The 16161-nt window shown below is 45.2% G+C and overlaps 1 protein-coding gene and 1 long non-coding RNA gene across 6 annotated transcripts in view; one reads left to right on the forward strand and one right to left on the reverse strand.

Moving 5' to 3' along the window:
- Nucleotides 1-592: 592 nt before the first annotated feature.
- LOC147360098 (uncharacterized) lies at nt 593-14529 on the reverse strand. 2 transcript variants are annotated; one of them, XR_015138620.1, is made up of 3 exons: nt 14191-14529; nt 7217-7309; nt 593-813 (listed from the first exon to the last, which is right to left on the reverse strand). It is a non-coding gene; the product is annotated as an uncharacterized LOC147360098 (long non-coding RNA). The 2 variants fall into 2 exon arrangements; XR_015138621.1 differs by lacking the exon at nt 593-813 and adding an exon at nt 3937-5949.
- A 69-nt stretch (nt 14530-14598) lies between these two features.
- Nucleotides 14599-16161, forward strand: part of NCOA5 (nuclear receptor coactivator 5) — a 28322-nt gene continuing 26759 nt past the window's right edge. For all 4 annotated transcript variants that reach the window (XM_086330843.1, XM_086330841.1, XM_086330844.1 and 1 more), the window contains exon 1: nt 14599-14726. The gene's annotated coding sequence lies outside the window, so the exon portion shown is untranslated. The remainder of the gene's footprint in view (nt 14727-16161) is intronic.

Below are 16161 nucleotides of genomic sequence, written 5' to 3' on the forward strand. Positions count from 1 at the left end.
CCGGGTGGCCCCATGGGGCGAAGACCAGATGAGATAAAGAGAAGATATTTTAGTATATGCATATCCCGAGGAGACATGGGCTGGCAGGCATGGGCCCAGAGAAGGCATCGAATCTTCTTGGGCTGAGAAGAGTGTGCTGGCGGAGGAAAGAGAAAAGATGACTTCTGGGGAGGGTGACAATATTTCAGAGTCCCACTGAAGGGTGAAACCGTGAAGCATTCAGTGGTGGGAATAGGGCAAAAGACATTCCAAAGAGCAGGAACCCAGGATTTTGAAATCACAGAAGAAATGGCCTTTGTAGGGAGGTGGGGGCGGTGGGGGAAGTCCCAGGGCCAGATAAATAGATGAGAAGCGGGCCTGAAGGTCAAGTCTGCAGCACTGCTGGAATCTGGCTGCTAGGTGGTTCTAAAATACAAACCCGATTGTGTGCCTCCCAGACGTGAAGCAACCCCACAGATCTCTCACTCCCACAAGCCCACAGGGCCTCAAGGCCTGCATCTCTGTCCTCCCTGCCTTCAACTTTCCGCTCCAGACTGTGCTGTCATCGCTGCAGGGAAAGCCCTTTCCCACTGTCCTTTCATTGAACCAACTCTTTCTGTTTTTAAAAAGTATTTATTTGACTGCGTGGGGTCTTAGTTGTGGCATGCAGGATCTTCGTTGCATCATGCAGATTCTTTCGTTGCAGCACACAGACTCTAGTTGTGACCCTCGGGCCCTGGAGCTTGCAAGTTTCAGCAGTTGTGGCTCCTCTGTCCATGGGATTGTCCAGGGAAGAACACTGGAGTGGGTTGCCATTTCTTCTCCTTGAGTCTCCTTAAAGAACGTAGGATTTTTAAAACTTATATATACATATATATATATATATATATATATATATAATTTTACTTTATTTTTCATATTTTTTGGCCTCGCTGGGTCTTCACTGCAGTGTGCAGGCTTTCTCTAGTTGTAGCATGCAGACTTAGTTGCTTCATGGCACATGGGATCTTAGTTCCCTGAGCAGGGATCAAACTCGCATCCCCTGCATTGCAAGGTGGATTCTTAACCACTGGGCCACCAGGGAAGTCTCCCAACCAGCTCTTTCTTATCCTTCAAGGCTCAACTCAGGTGCCTCTTCTCTGGAAAGCCCTCTCCATCAGCCAACCTGGGATGCGCACCCCTAGCTCCCCATGCCTACTCAGAACCCTGGAGCTGCTTGCCTAGGTAAGACTCCAGCTCTACCACACCGTATTTCAATTATTCTGTTTACTCACAGAACCAGTGTATTGAGGTGACTCAACTCAGTGGGATATAATAATGAAGCTTTTTTCCCCCTAATCTCTGCCTTCAGTCCTGCTGTGTTGAATCTCCATTTTCCATTCCTTAACAACATCTTGGGCAGATCGCATTACTTTAGGATCACTTTCTGTTGTTAAGCTTCCATCCTTGAAAGCTTTATTCTCAAACTCAATTTAAATCTCATTTGATCTTCTCCCTTACTTATCCAAGGATTGACTTGAGCCAGGACCCCACTTGTTTGGATAAAAACTGGAAGTGGGTGTGTGGCCTGATTGGGAGACATACCCTGCTACCATCCCCTTATTGAAATTGGGAGGAGGGAGCGGGAACAACCTTCTGTAACATGGCCCTCTGCCTGTTGCTTGACCCTGCTTCCCTGGCTAACCCAGGGAGGCAAGTTTTCATCCATGGAGCATATAACCTTCTTAGGGTCTTCCTCACTGCCAGGTTCTCTGACAAGGGGCATCTTGCTCAGACTTGAGCTCTCCTAACTTGTCCCACCACCAGCAGGGCCCCTGCCACTGGTGGGACCCTCTGCTCAGCAGTCAGTCTGCTTGAGCGGGGTACCAGAAAGCCTAACTACTGGAGCATCCACCTGACCCAGAGAAAACTCACACCTCCTGGTCAGCGACTCTACTTCCTCCCCTGTCCACCCTTCTTCTCTCCTGCTCAGATAAGCACAGGAGGACATCAGCAGATCTGTTGCCAAGTAACCCCCGCCACCACCACTTGGGAACAGTATCCCAGCATCCTCTTCTTGAACTCACTCTTCAGTATCCAGGAAGGACTACCAGAGAAAGGTGTGGGGGTGGGAACTATCTTCTGCCATAGATACTACATTCCTCAATAAAACCAGAGAACTCCTCCCTCCCCAGGATTATTATATGGCAAGGAAAAGGAAAGCAAGGGATTGGCTAAGGGATATGGGACCATTTCTGCCCCACTAGTAAACCTTGGAGAGAAAGTACTGCCTCCCGTTTGGAATGCAGGTTACAAAGGGTGGGCCTGTGGCTTTTACCAGCTCCTAAGTAACAGGGAACTCTCACTCAACGACCTTTGGATTGGGCCCTCACTCATACCTGAATTGATTCCTGGAGAAGATGATTTTTCTAGCCCGAGGCCCACAAGGAGCCCAGGCACATGCTGGATGCTAAACAACATGAATGTGAATGTGGGGTGGATGTTGGACCATGAAATGAGACTGAAAGGATGCACTGGAATCCACCTGCTCATCCCCACACTGTCCAAAGTTTAACTGCCCGTCTCCTCCAGATGACCGGACTCTCCAGCTGGGATTCCCAGGCCCAGGAGTGGACAAAAATCTTTCCCCCTCAGCTCGGCAGAGCTGACTGGGAATTTATCAAAGAGAACTAAGAAACTCAGGAAAGAACCCAATCAGAAATTAAGGAAACATAAGAGCCAGCAAGTGAAAGTGAAGTTGTTCAGTCGTGTCGGACGCTTTGCGACTCCGTGGACTGTAGCCTACCAGGCTCCTCCGTCCATGGGATTCTCCAGGAAAGAATGCTGGAGTGGGTTGCCACTTCCTTCCCGACCCAGGGATTGAACCAGGGTCTCCTGCATTGGAGGCAGACACTTTAACCTCTGAGCCACCAGGGAAGCCTGGTAATGGAAAGAAGAAGGAAATGGCAACCCACTCCAGTACCCTTGCCTGGAAAATTCCATGGACTGAGGAGCCTGATAGGCTACAGTCCATGGGGTTGCAAAGAGTCGGACACAACTGAGTGACTTCACTTTCACTTTCAAGAGCTAGCAAAAGTAACAGGTGAGCTGACAAAGAAGTTCTTTTTTATTATTATTATTTTTAATTGGAGGATGATTGCTTTACAATGTTGTGTTGCTTTCTGCCAATCAACGACATGAATCAGCCATAAGTATATGTATGTCTCCTCCCTCCCACCCACAGAAAAGCTCTTTATCATGATCTGGTTAAAGCCCCTCACTGGCTTGGCTGCCCTAGACAAAGACGACTTCATGTCTGGCCCACAGCCTTCTCAGACTCTGAGATCTGGAATAAGAGATGGCTTTGGTTGAAGGAAGGGCTTCCCTTGTAGCTCAGTCAGTAAAGAATCTGCCTGCAGTGCAGGAGACCCGGGTTCTATCCCTGGGTTGGGAAGATCCCCTGGAGAAGGAAATGGCAACCCACTCCAGTATCCTTGCCTGGAAAATCTCATGGAGAGGAGCCTGGTGGGTTGCAGTCCATGGGGTCGCAGAGTCAGGCACGACTGAGCGACTAACACTTACTTACTTACTTAGGTTGGAGGAAGGGATCTGAGTTCCGTACCGGGGCCTTGAGATCCTGCATTATCTGGCTTCCACTGACCTCTCCCTCTTCTGGCCTGCTTGCTTGCTACACTGCAGCCTGTAAGGCCTCTGGGCTCCCCACTCAAGAGCCTTTGTGTTGCTCACTCTACCTCAAACGCTTATACTTCACTCTTCCTCTGCTATCTCACTATTGGGCTTTCCCGGTAAATGGCATCTCCTCAGAGTGGCCTTCCCTGATTACCTTATCTAAAATGAGTCCCTCCACTACCAAAGGTATTAACTCTTTACTCTGTCATCCATGTTGAAAATCAGCTCAGATGTCTAACTGTACCTCCAGGCTTCCCCTGTGAAAATTTTCTGGCAGACTGTTAATCATTATGGTTTCAGATTTTATGATGTAAAAATACCTAATGCCAAGCTCAGCTATCCATTAGTTTCTTAGAGTAGAGAGAGCATTCAGTCCAATCTCCTACGTAGCATCTTGTTGGCACCTCACTCACATGCCCTCCATGTACATGTTCCTGTTCCCTACTTGAAGCACGTGTGGCCTCTGCCTGGGGGACCTTGGGTGGTTACAAGAGCTTGTTGAGGTGTTGAGGATGTCTGGACAGAAGTGCCAGAGTCAGTGTCCTTAGGAACAGCCATCTACAATGACAAGAATTTGATGGATGAATATCCTAACTCCCTTATCGTTTTCAGTCATTCAGTTATGTCCAACTTTTTGCAACCCCATGGACTTGACTGCAGCACACCAAGCTTCCCTGTCCTTCATTATCAATCAGAGTTTGCTCAAACTCATGTTCATTGAGTCAATGATGCCATCCAACCATCTCATTCTCTGTTGCCCACTTCTCCTCCTGCCCTCAATCTTTCCCAGCATCAGGGTCTTTTCCAATGAGTTGGCTCTTCAGATCAGTTGGCCAAAGTATTAGAGCCTCAGCTTCAGTAGTCCTTCCAATGAATATTCAGGGTTGATTTCCTTCAGGCTTTACTGGTTTGATCTCTTTACAGTGCTCATCCTTTAGGTGGGATAACTCAGAAGCATGTGTTCCACACTCTCTCCCCATCAAGATTACGCTCCATTGCCCCTTAACCAAGCCTGTAATGGCTTCCTTCCCCTCCCTGTTTCACCTCTCCCACACCCCTATCTGCACTTCCTGGGGCCGACTCCTAAATAAACTAGTTGCACTTAAGTCCTAGTCCCAGTTTCTGTTGTGGGGAGAATCCGACTGAGGCACTTTCATTTGTGTAGGAGGAACCGAGCAGCAGGAAGTGGGGTAGCTAGGTGGGCAGGAATGTGGCCTCTGAAGTCAGAGGCCTGAGTCCGAAGCCAGGTTCTGCTCCTGACCATGTGGCCCTGAGCACTTTCTTAACTTCTGGTTTCTCCTCTGTTAACATAGGCCTAACGTAAGAAGAAGGGGCTATATATATATGTATACACATATAGCTGATTCACTCCATTGTACAGCAGAAACTAACATGATATTATAAAGCGACTGTATCCCAATTAAAAAAAAAACTGGCCTAACAGCTCATATGATTATCATAAGAATTAATTATGTGATTTTCCTCTAATATCCACTAAAATATTTATATTAATCATTAAATTAGAAAACTGAGTCCTAGAGAGTGTATGTGCTAGGTCACACAGAAGCCTGGCACTCTCATATCCCACTTCAGAAGATTGTGCTCTCGTCTTCCCTGGGCTGAGGACAATACAGTCACAGGGTTCCACTTATCCTAGACTTTGAATTTTCCTAGGTGGAACTGGATGTTTATCTGTGCTGTCCAATAGCGCTTTCCAGAGAAACATTCTGTATCTACACCATCCAATAATGTAGCCACAAAGTACATGTGCCTGTTAAACCCTTGGGAGATGTAAGTGCAACCAAGGAAGCAGATTTTTTATTTACTCCTAATAAACATAAAGTGCTTGCCAAGTCACTTCAGTCGTGTCCAACTCCTTGCAACTCTCTGGACTGTAGCCTGCCAAGCTCTTCTGTCCATGGGATTCTCCAGGTAGGAATACTGGAGTGGGTTGCCATTTCCTTCTCCAGGGGATCTTCGGGATCCAGGCATCAAACCCAGGTCTCCTGTATCTCCTGCATTGGCAGAAGGGTTCTTTACCACTAGCACCACCTGGAAAGCCCAAGTATTGCTAGTGGCTATGGTTAAATTAGACAGCTTGGGTCTAGAGGATAGGGGTTGGGTGATGGTGGGAAGAATCACTTCATTTTTTTCTTCTTTCCTTATTTCCTCTTCCCTCCTGTCACCTTTCCTAGCCGCAGTGATCCAGCCCCCTATTCACAGCACTCTCTGCCTTTCTCTCCTTTATGCTGTGTTCTTCGGAAGGAAGGGACTGTGACAGCCGTTGTATTTTCATACACCCTGCAAGGTGAAACAGACTCCTTTGTGATCCCCGTGTTGAAAGACAACACGAATACCTGCTATAAATATAGCTGAATAAAGATCCTTTTCTAGATGGCTTCCATTGTTCCCTGTTCGCTTACAGTATTCATGCTGAGATAATTTCCAGCGTCTGAGAAACTCAATAGTTATAAAACATACCATTACCTCATTTTCATTTTATTAGATTTACAGGTCACAAGACTACTTTGATCTTTACCGAGTTCATCATTAATGGTTTCAAAATAATGTTCTTTCTGTTTCAGCATGAGCCCAATACAGAACTTCCTACTTGTGTATTCTTTTATCTCCTGCTTCCTACTTTTACTGTCTAGACAATAGCAGCTAATGGAGTCTTTCAGATGCCAGTGTGTATTTCACACTCACGAAGAGGTTCCCCACAGAACTCTGTGACCCCATAGCAAAAGCAGGAAAAGTGATTTCTTTCCAAACCATCTAATCCCAATGCATGGCCTGAAAAGGTCTGCCTGAGTCATATATCTGATAAACCATCAGCTCTTCAAGGCTACACTTCCATGGTACCTTTCTGTAATTCTGCTGGACACAGTGGGACACACACGGGCTTGGGCACCTGACAGATATGGGTTTGAATCCTGACTCTGTTGTTTAGCTGTGAGAAAAAATAACTTGTCTGCTTTGAGTCTCAGTTTCCTCATTGTAAAATGAAGGAATAGGATACTTATTAATACTTTACAGGGTACTAGAAAGACTAACGGAGAAGGCAATGGCACCCCACTCCAGTACTCTTGCCTGGAAAATCCCATGGACGGAGAAGCCTGGAAGGCTGCAGTCCATGGGGTAGCTGAGGGTCGGACACTACTGAGCGACTTTACTTTTGCTTTTTACTTTCATGCATTGGAGAAGGAAATGGCAACCCACTCCAGTGTTCTTGCCTGGAGAATCCCAGGGACGGGGGAGGCTGGTGGGCTGCTGTCTATGGGGTCGTATAGAGTTGGAGACGACTGAAGTGACTTAGCAGCAGCAGCAGCAGCAGCAGCAGCAGCAGCAGCAGCAGCAGCAGCAAGACTAAGAGGATTTACATAGGAAGCGGGATATTGAAGTCACTAAAAGCACAGATTTCCTTTCTAGTATACTGTCCTATGACCTTGAGTAATTAACCTACCTCTTTGAGCCTCAATTTTCTCATCTATAAAATGGGAATAGTAATACCAGTGTTGCAAGGATTAAATAACAATATGTATAAAGTCCTCAGACATGACTGACTCACCTCTTAGTATACCCAGAGGGGAGCTTCTCATCTCATTCTTCCCAACCCAGGGATTGAACCCAGGTCTCTTGCCTTGCAGGCACATTCTTCACCCTGAGCCACAAGGGAAGCTCAAGTCAGCGACCACATTTTTTTTAATTGAAATAAAGTTGATGTATATGTGACGGGTGTACAGCATAGTGATTCACAATTTTAAAGGTTATACTTCATTTATACTTATAAAATATTGGCTGTATTCCCTGTGAAGTACAGTATGTCCTTGTAGTTTATTTTATGCGTTAATAGTTTATTAACCCCTTAACCTTATCTTGCCCCTTCCCATTGGTAACTACTTGTTTGTTCTCTATATCTGTGAATCTGCTTCTTTTCTGTTATATTCACTTGTTTGTTGTATCTTTTAGAGTCCACATATAAGTGATATCATAACATTTGTCTTTCTCTGACTTATTTCACCATGTTGTTGCAAATGGCAAAATTTCCTTCTTTTTAATGGTTGAGTAGTATTCCATTGTATATATAAGCCGCATCTTCTTTATCCATTCATCTGATGAGCAATTAGGTTGCTTCCGTATCTTGGCTGTTGTAAATAATGCTGCTATGAATACTGAGGTGTGTGTATCTTTTTAAATTAGTGGTGGGCTTTTTGGGGGGAGATATATATCCAGGAGTGGAAATGCTGAAACACACGGTAGTTCTATTTTTAGGGTTTTTGGTTTTTTTAATGCTGTACCCCTTGGTTTGTGTTCCCCAACCAGGGGTTAAACCCAGGCCCTCAGCAGTGAGAGGATGGAATCCTAACCACTGGACTGCCATGGAATTTCCAATTTTTAGTTTTTTGGGAAACCTGCCTACTCTTTTCTACAGTGGATGCGCCAATTTACATTCCCATCAACAGCATATAAGAGTTCTCTTTTCTCCATAGCCTTGCCAACATTTGTTGCTTGTGTTCTGATGACAGGCATTCGACAGGTGTGAGGTGATAGCTTCTGGTTCTGATTTGCATTTGCCTGGTGATTAGCGATGTTAAGCATCTTCTCATGTGTCTGTTGGCTATCGGCATTTCCTCTCTGGAAAAATGTCTATTCAGGTCTTCCACCCATTTTTTAATCAGGTTGTTTGGTCTTTTAATGCTGAGTTGTATGAGCTGTTTATATATATTGGATATTAACCCCTTATTGGTCATATGATTTGCAAATATTTTCTCACATTCAGTAGGTTGTCTTTTCATTTTGTTGATGATTTCCTTTGCTGTGCAAAGCTTTCTAGTTTAATTAGGCCTCATTTATTTTTGCTTTTATTCCCTTTGCTTTAGGAGATATATCAAATATTACTACTATTTATGTCATAGAGTGATTGAATACTGTTTTTAGAACAGGATTCTTAAGGTTTTTTGTGTGTATAACGTTATGGACTTCTCTGACCATCTGGAGAAGACTATGGACCCTTCTCAGGAAATGTTTTTAAATGCATAAAATATGATAGATAAGGTTACAAAGAAAACTAATTATATTGAAATACAGTCATCAAAATATTAGAAATACAAAGGTGTGATATAGCACTGAATATGCTTCTTAATTAATGGTTTAAATAATAAGATCTTGTGGCAAGCCTAAAATTTACATTAATTTCAAAATAATGATGAGCATAAACAATAATTCAAGACCTCCCTCACAACTGTAATGTGACTTGAAATATCTGTGCTCTCTGTTGGAGACAACATAGCAAGCTCTGCTAACATTATTGTTTGTTGACTACATTCCTAATTGAAAGAAAAGTTTAATTTCAGTAAGAGGTAAATGAAAATAAGGAAGTAGGTTTTTCCCAGTTTGTGAAAAACCTCACGTCAAGTGCCCCTGCTTTATATTTAGTACCCCTTTATCCTCAGCTGTGAGATTAGGCGGTAACTCCCAAATTTTCCTCATATTCCATTGCACAGCCTCTGATTGGAAAGGTAATTTTAAGAGAGAAAAGCACAGTTCTCTAAGAGTGCAGGGACCTCCCTGGTGGTACAGCGGCTAAGACTCCACGCTCCCAAAGCAGGAGCCCAGGTTCCATCCCTGGTCAGGGAGCCAGATTCCACAAGCCACAACGAAAAGATCCTGTGTGCCACAACTAAGACCCACTGTAGTCAAATAAGTAAATTAAAAAAAAAAATTTTTTTTAAAGAGTGTGCCTTAGGCTGGCAAGCTACTACCAGCTAATTAATGCTTATTGGCAGGCACTGTTCTAGATGTTTTAGACATGCTAACTCAGCAACATTCACAATAATCTTTTGAGACAGGTCTTTTTACTATCTCTGTTTTACAAAGGAGGAAACTGAGGCACAGAGAGGTTAGGTATCATGCCCAGGGTCACACAGCTGGTAAATGGCAGAGCCAGGATTTGGAGCCAAGTAGTCAATGGCAGAAGGAAATGGCAACCCACTCCAGTGTTCTTGCCTGGAGAATCCCAGGGCGGGGGAGCCTGGTGGGCTGTCGTCTCTGGGGTCGCACAGAGTCGGACACAACTGAAGCGACTTAGCAGTAGCAGCAGTCAATGGCAACCCACTCTAGTATTCTTGCCTGGCAAATCCCAGGAACGGTGGAGCCTGGTGGGCTGCTGTCTATGGGGTCGCACTGAGTCGGACACGACTGAAATGACTTAGCAGCAGCAGTCTGAATCCATAGTCTGTTCTCCTATCAGTTCAGTTCAGGAGCTCAGTCATGTCTGGCTCTTTGCGACCCCATGGACTACAGCACGCCAGGCTTCCCTGTCCATCACCAACTCCTGGACCTTACTCAAACTCATGTCCATTGAGTCGGTGATGCCATCCAACCATCTCATCCTCCATCGTTCCCTTCTCCTCCCGCCTTTAATCTTTCCCAGCATCAGGGTCTTTTCCAATGAGTCAGTTCTTCACATCAGGTGGCCAAAGTATTAGAGTTTCAGCTTCAGCATCAGTTCTTCCAATGAATATTCAGGACTTATTTCCTTTAGGGTTGACTGGTTGGATCTCCAAGCAGTACAAGGGACTCTAAAGAGTCTTCTCCAACACCACAGTTCAAAAGCATCAATTCTTCGGTGCTCAGCTTTCTTTATAGTCCAGCTCTCACAACCATACATGACGACTGGAAAAACCATAGCTTGACGAGATGGACCCTTGTTGGCAAAGTAATGTCTCTGCCTTTTAATATGCTGTCTCAGTTGGTCATAGCTTTACTTCCAAGGAGCAAGCGTCTTTTAATTTCATGGTTGCAGTCACCATCTGCAGTGATTTTGGAGCCCTCCAAAATAAAGTCTCTATTCTAAATGGGGAAGGGGAGTGAGATTTAAATTAAAGCCCTTAGGATGAGTAGCAGTTAAAGAGGTGGCAGAGAAGGGAGTGGGGCGGGGGGCAGGGGGATGAAGGTGTAGGAAATGGCCTGGGAGAGGGCATGGCCCAACTCTAAATGCCTCCCTCCCTGCCTCCCTCAGAGCATCTTATTGAGCAAGGATTCCCACCAAGACCAGCACAGAGGAATGAAGAACTTCTGGGCCTTTATTACGTCATGTGGATTCTTTGAGATCTGGACATAAGAGATATTAATTCTTTTGCCTGGAAAAATGCATTTATTCACATAATATTGTAGAGGGTTCTAATCAAAAGAAAATTACTGGCTGAGAAGGACACAGCGTCACTTCTGCGTATTCCTGCCAAAAATGTTTGACCTGAGTCTAACAATGAAGAAACATCAGAAAGCCTGGATGAGGGATGGTCCTTAAAATAAACGGCCTGAACTCTTAAAAAATGTCAAGGTCAGGAAAGACAAAGGAAGACTGAAGAAATGTTGCAGGTTAAAGCAGATGGAAGAGATTTGAAAACTAAAAGGCAACATAAAACCCTAGACTGGTTTCTAGACCAGAAAAAAAATCTTTTTTGTTTCTTTTGCTCTAACTGACATTAGTGGGACAGCTGGTGAAATTCAAATAATAGGTTTGATAACGCAAAGATAACATAGAGATACTAATAATTTAATCTAGCATAGTAGATTCAATAATACAGAGAAACAGTTACAAATTGAACAAGGTAAAATGCTCAACATTTGGGGAATCTGGGTGAAGAACATTCAGGAATTCTTTGTACTACTTTTGCAACTCTAATGTATAGCCAAAGTTATTTGAAGATTTTCAAAATATTTCTAAGTATTGTGAAGTCTAGAGCCAGAGGGTTTCATGATGCAATAAATGACTGCACTTAATCTGCAGCTTGTCTGAGCTCTGCACATCCTCTTCATCTACAGGAAAAGGCTGAGAAGTGCTCTCATGAGATAATTAGCAGAACAGGGTGGCAAGAGATTCATCAGTTGTGGAGTACAGTGCAACCTGGGAGTCAAAAACCCAAGTCACTCACCTCCAGTGCTCTATGACCTTAGGCAAGTCATATAAGCTCTTGCCCCAAATGATTTACCTGTAAAATTGACGTAATAATAGTATTTACCAAGGAGAATATCTACATGACATCATGAGAGGGAAGGAATCCTTAAACAAGACACCAAACACTACAAACCGTGAAGGGAAAGATCGAAACATATGACTACATTAAAAATTAAAACTTCTCAGTGATGAGATACCATCAACAAAGTAAATCAACAAACCACAGAAAGAAGACCTAACTAACACAAGATCAGTGTCGAGCATATGTAAATAACTCCTACGGATCAATACGAAAAACATAAATAAACCCAGTGGAAAAATGGCCCAGAAATATCAACAGACAGAAACCTGGAGAGCCTGTAAGAAAAGATGCTCAATATCACTAAATTCAGGAAAATTAAAACGGAAAAAAACATATCATTTCACACATATAAGTGAAAATAAATGAATAAAGTCAGAAAATATCAAAAGTTGGCAAGTATATCTAAAAGTGGTGTTATATATTGCTTGCACAAGTATATACTAGTACTTCTTTGGAGAGCAATCTGGCTATAAACCTCCTAAAGTTCAAGATGTGGTATACTACAAAGTCATCAATTCCACTCCTAAGGTGTGTGTTCTAGAAAACTCTGACATGTATGGGCTTCCCTGACTACCATTGGCTCAGAGGTAAAGAATGCCAATGCAGGAGTCTCAGGTTCGATTCCTGGGTCGGAAAGATGCCCTGGAGAAGGGCATGGCAACCCACTCCAGTATTCTTGCCTGGAGAATCCCATGACAGAGGAGCCTGGCAGGCTACAGTCCATGGGGTCACAGTCAGACACAACTGAAGCAACTTAGTACAAAATATACCTGAAAATGTATGGAGAGTGAGTATTTATAGGAGAGAGGAAGAAAATGGAAGGAGAATCTTAGTTGTGAGTGAAAGGTATGCATTATATTATTTTATGTAGTTTAATGTATGTTTGAGATATTAAGGAATTTTTAAAGTTTAAATTATATAGCATCAGAACAGAGAGCCAGAAACAAAAATAAGAATTTTAAAGCATATAGTATCACATAGAGTTGTTGTGAAGAGTAAGAGATAATGTAAAACTTCTGGGTGGGTAAAGTAACAAGACAAAGTTGAGTCACAGTATCTCTGTTCCTGTATATCTAACTAAAAAGTAATAATAAAAAGTTGAAGGATATCAGCCTAAATTAAGAGTATTCAACCAAACAATGAAAAGAGTACCACTATATGTCATAAGCACCAAAAAGCAGCAACTGAGTCAAGTGTCGTTTTTCACCTGACACAGAAAAGGATATCAGGAAAGCAGGTGAATCCACAAAACCCTGAGACTCCTCACCAAGAGTGGGTGAACAGCCTGGGATAAAGTAAAGGGGAAATTCCTGGGAGTAGAAGTCCCTATCTGCCTTCAGAACCTCTCGGCCAAGGCAGGAAAAAACCATACAGCTTCCATTTTCCCAGGTGCCATGATGAATTATGGGAAGGATCTGAAGGCCAAGCATACCTGCTGATAGGCATCAGACACACTCTGTACTATTCATAAGGAGAATAACTAGACAATAGAGTGCATCCCTATTTCTTTCCTTCAGTTATTTTTGTTTGTGCACAAGTGTGATTGTTTGCCTAATTTTATCTCTCCACTGCACTGAATCTCCAAGACAGCAGGGATGGGTCTGCATTTGCTCATGATAGCAAGTAGGTGTATAATAAACCATAAGGCCACCCTGTAGGTGTATAATAAACATTCAGTGAATAAATTAGTGGAGGGACCTTATGAACTGGTGTCAAAGAAATCTGATTTCTCATAGTATTCAAATCCCACTGCCACCATTTTTATTTTGCATGCACTATTCACAAGAATTTCCCTGGTGGTTCAGATGGTAAAGAATCTGCCTGCAATGTGGGAGATCCGGGTTCGATCCCTGGATTTGGAAGATCCCCTGGAGAAGAGAATGGCTACCCAACTCCAGTATTCTTGCCTGGAGAATTCCATGGACAGAGGAGCCTGGCAGGCTACAGTCTACGCAGTCGCAAATAGCTGGAAACGACTGAGCAACTAACACACACATTCACAAGGACAAAAACTTGACCCATGGGGTTTGCAGCACTTCCTAACTCACAAAAAGCCTACCTGATTCACATAGCCATCACTGTGATTAACAGAGTGCATTTACAACTGTGTGAGCAAATTCCATTTACTGTGACAAATATATTCTGCAGATTAAATGAGCAATACAATATTTTACATGCTTCATGATCAACAATTACTTTCTGGGAAATTTATTTTTGACACTGAGTGAATATTCCAGAAAGAAAGAAAGAAAGAACTCAAGATGAATCTGTGACTGTATCACCAGAATCCTTTTGCCTCTTGTCAGTAAAACTAAACAAGATACACAGCCGCTTTGCTGGTGCTCCTAAGTCGCTTCAGTCCTGTCCTACTCTGTGCGACCCCAGCGGTAGCCCACCAGGCTCCTGTGTCCACAGGATTCTCTAGGCAAGAATACTGGAGTGGGTTGCCGTTTCCTCCTCCACACACCCTCTTTAAACGTAAACAAAACACTTTCTCTACCTCTCTGCTTTGTTCCTTGTGATCCGGAGGTTACATGAATATATGTATTAGTCTCCAATACACACATCTATAGGTGTTGAGTCTTATACAGGGCGAAATCAAAGTATTCCAGGATTTAAATGATCTCTTTCCACAGTTACAGAGGAAAGAAGGCACTCTGAAAATCTGAAGAAAGGCGAAGCCCTTTAGGATGGTGGCGACTAGGCCTGGGACCCATCCTCACCCGAAGACGCCGTTGCTAGGCAACCCCTTGAGGTCTCAACCGCCAAGCGAGCCACTTCCCCGCCCTCATCGCTAAGGAGATCGACGCTCCAACTCAGTCCTGCCGCAAACACGCGCGCTGTTGCGACATTGCCGCGCCTGCCGCTGCGTGCGCGCCCTCTGCCCCTACTCCCCGCCCCGGCCGCCATTGCCTCGTGCCCGCGCCGGTCGGTTGGTGGCGCCTTTGTCCTACGGCGGGCAGGTGGGCTGAGGCGGAGGCGGCAGCGGCGGGCCTGAGGCGGAGAAGCGGCCAGCAGCCCGCTGCGCTGGTAGCGGTGAGTGCCGGGAGGCGGTGGCCGTTCGCCGAGGCGTGGGGCTGACGGTTGAGGGGGCCCAGGGCCGGATGGGAAGGCTGAGGCAGGAGGGCCCGCTCGACGCGCGGCCGCGACCGCGGCCCCCCTGCGTGTGCGCGCGGGGCTGCGCATGCCCGGTGCGGGGCGCGGCCTTCTCTTGACTACCGTCGAGCGCAGGCCCGGTCAGCCGGGGCGGCAGGAGGTGGGCTCGGGGCCGACGGCTCCGCACCGCCGCCTGCGGTCTGAGCACGACCCGCCGATAATAGCCCTTGTGGGGCTCCTCTGTAGGCTCGGGCCTCACATTCCACGTCTCCTTCTCGAAACGTGAAGTCGCTCGCCTTCGGGTCCTCAGCTAATCGGTGGCGCAGTCAGGATTCGAACCCGGGCCGAGGCGGCCTGCCTCACCGGGCTCTCTGCGCGGCGCGCGGCGCTGGGTGGCGAACCGAACGCGCTGTCCCGCGTCGCCGCCGCCTCGCGGCCTCTTGACAGCATCCTCGAGGAGTCTCGTTGTTACTTGACATTCCCCCTACACACACCCGTTTTAATAGCGCGGATCCGGGCCTAGGAAACGGGGAAAGCGACCGAGCCCGCGGTTACCCTGGCAACTAGCGACCGAGCCAGCGTCCCAACCGGCTGGTTCTCCGTCTATGGAACCTGGGCACCTTCTGCACCCCGACGGCTCGCCGGGAGGGTTTTTTTTATGACGGAGTTTCCCCAGTTTCAGCCTTTCGCGTTGCACTTTTACATCCATGTACCCATCTGAACAGCTATTTATTTACCAAATGTTACTTTTTCTTCTTTAAACTGACTTTTCTCCCCTCTTTTAAAAATACATTTGTTTAAGGTGGAAGCGTAAATCACCGTTTAATGGAAAGCCAATTCTTTAATGCTCATAAAGAAATAAATACTTACGTATTAAAGTAAACAGTGCGTCCTGATTCCTCCTGAAATTATTCTGCGTTCCACGCTTTGGGAAACGCTGCCCTAGGAATGTGGGGTTAATTGTGGTCCTTCTTCCTTTTAGCGCTGTGCACAGAATTTCCCCCTGAGACTTAGCGGACTCCATGAAACACCCTAGGGTCTTCGGGGGTAATAACGTTAAAAGCTTTCTCGTTGTAAACCGTTCTCATCATTAACTTACGCGGGATAGTCTCAGAGAAACTTTGCGCTCAAGAGCACCCGGTGTGTCTCCTCGGTTTTCTTGTGGCATTGTGGTGTGGTACCTACCAGATAGTTCCAGAAAAATGTTTTGCAAACGCCGGTGGATCTGCTTTGTGACAGCTCTAGATTTCATGTTTTGCGTATGAGTCAGTCTGGGTATGAAAACTAACTGGTGTTGACTTTTCCAAAACAGTAAAGCCCAAACTTTGCTTTGTGAATATTGGAAATCACTGCAGTATGTCGACATCAGTTTCTT

The sequence above is a fragment of the Bos grunniens genome, chromosome 13 (genome assembly GCF_055505025.1).
Source record: "Bos grunniens cultivar Pamir isolate PY7600 chromosome 13, Bosgru_T2T1.0, whole genome shotgun sequence".
In the NCBI taxonomy this organism is placed as follows: domain Eukaryota; kingdom Metazoa; phylum Chordata; class Mammalia; order Artiodactyla; family Bovidae; genus Bos; species Bos grunniens.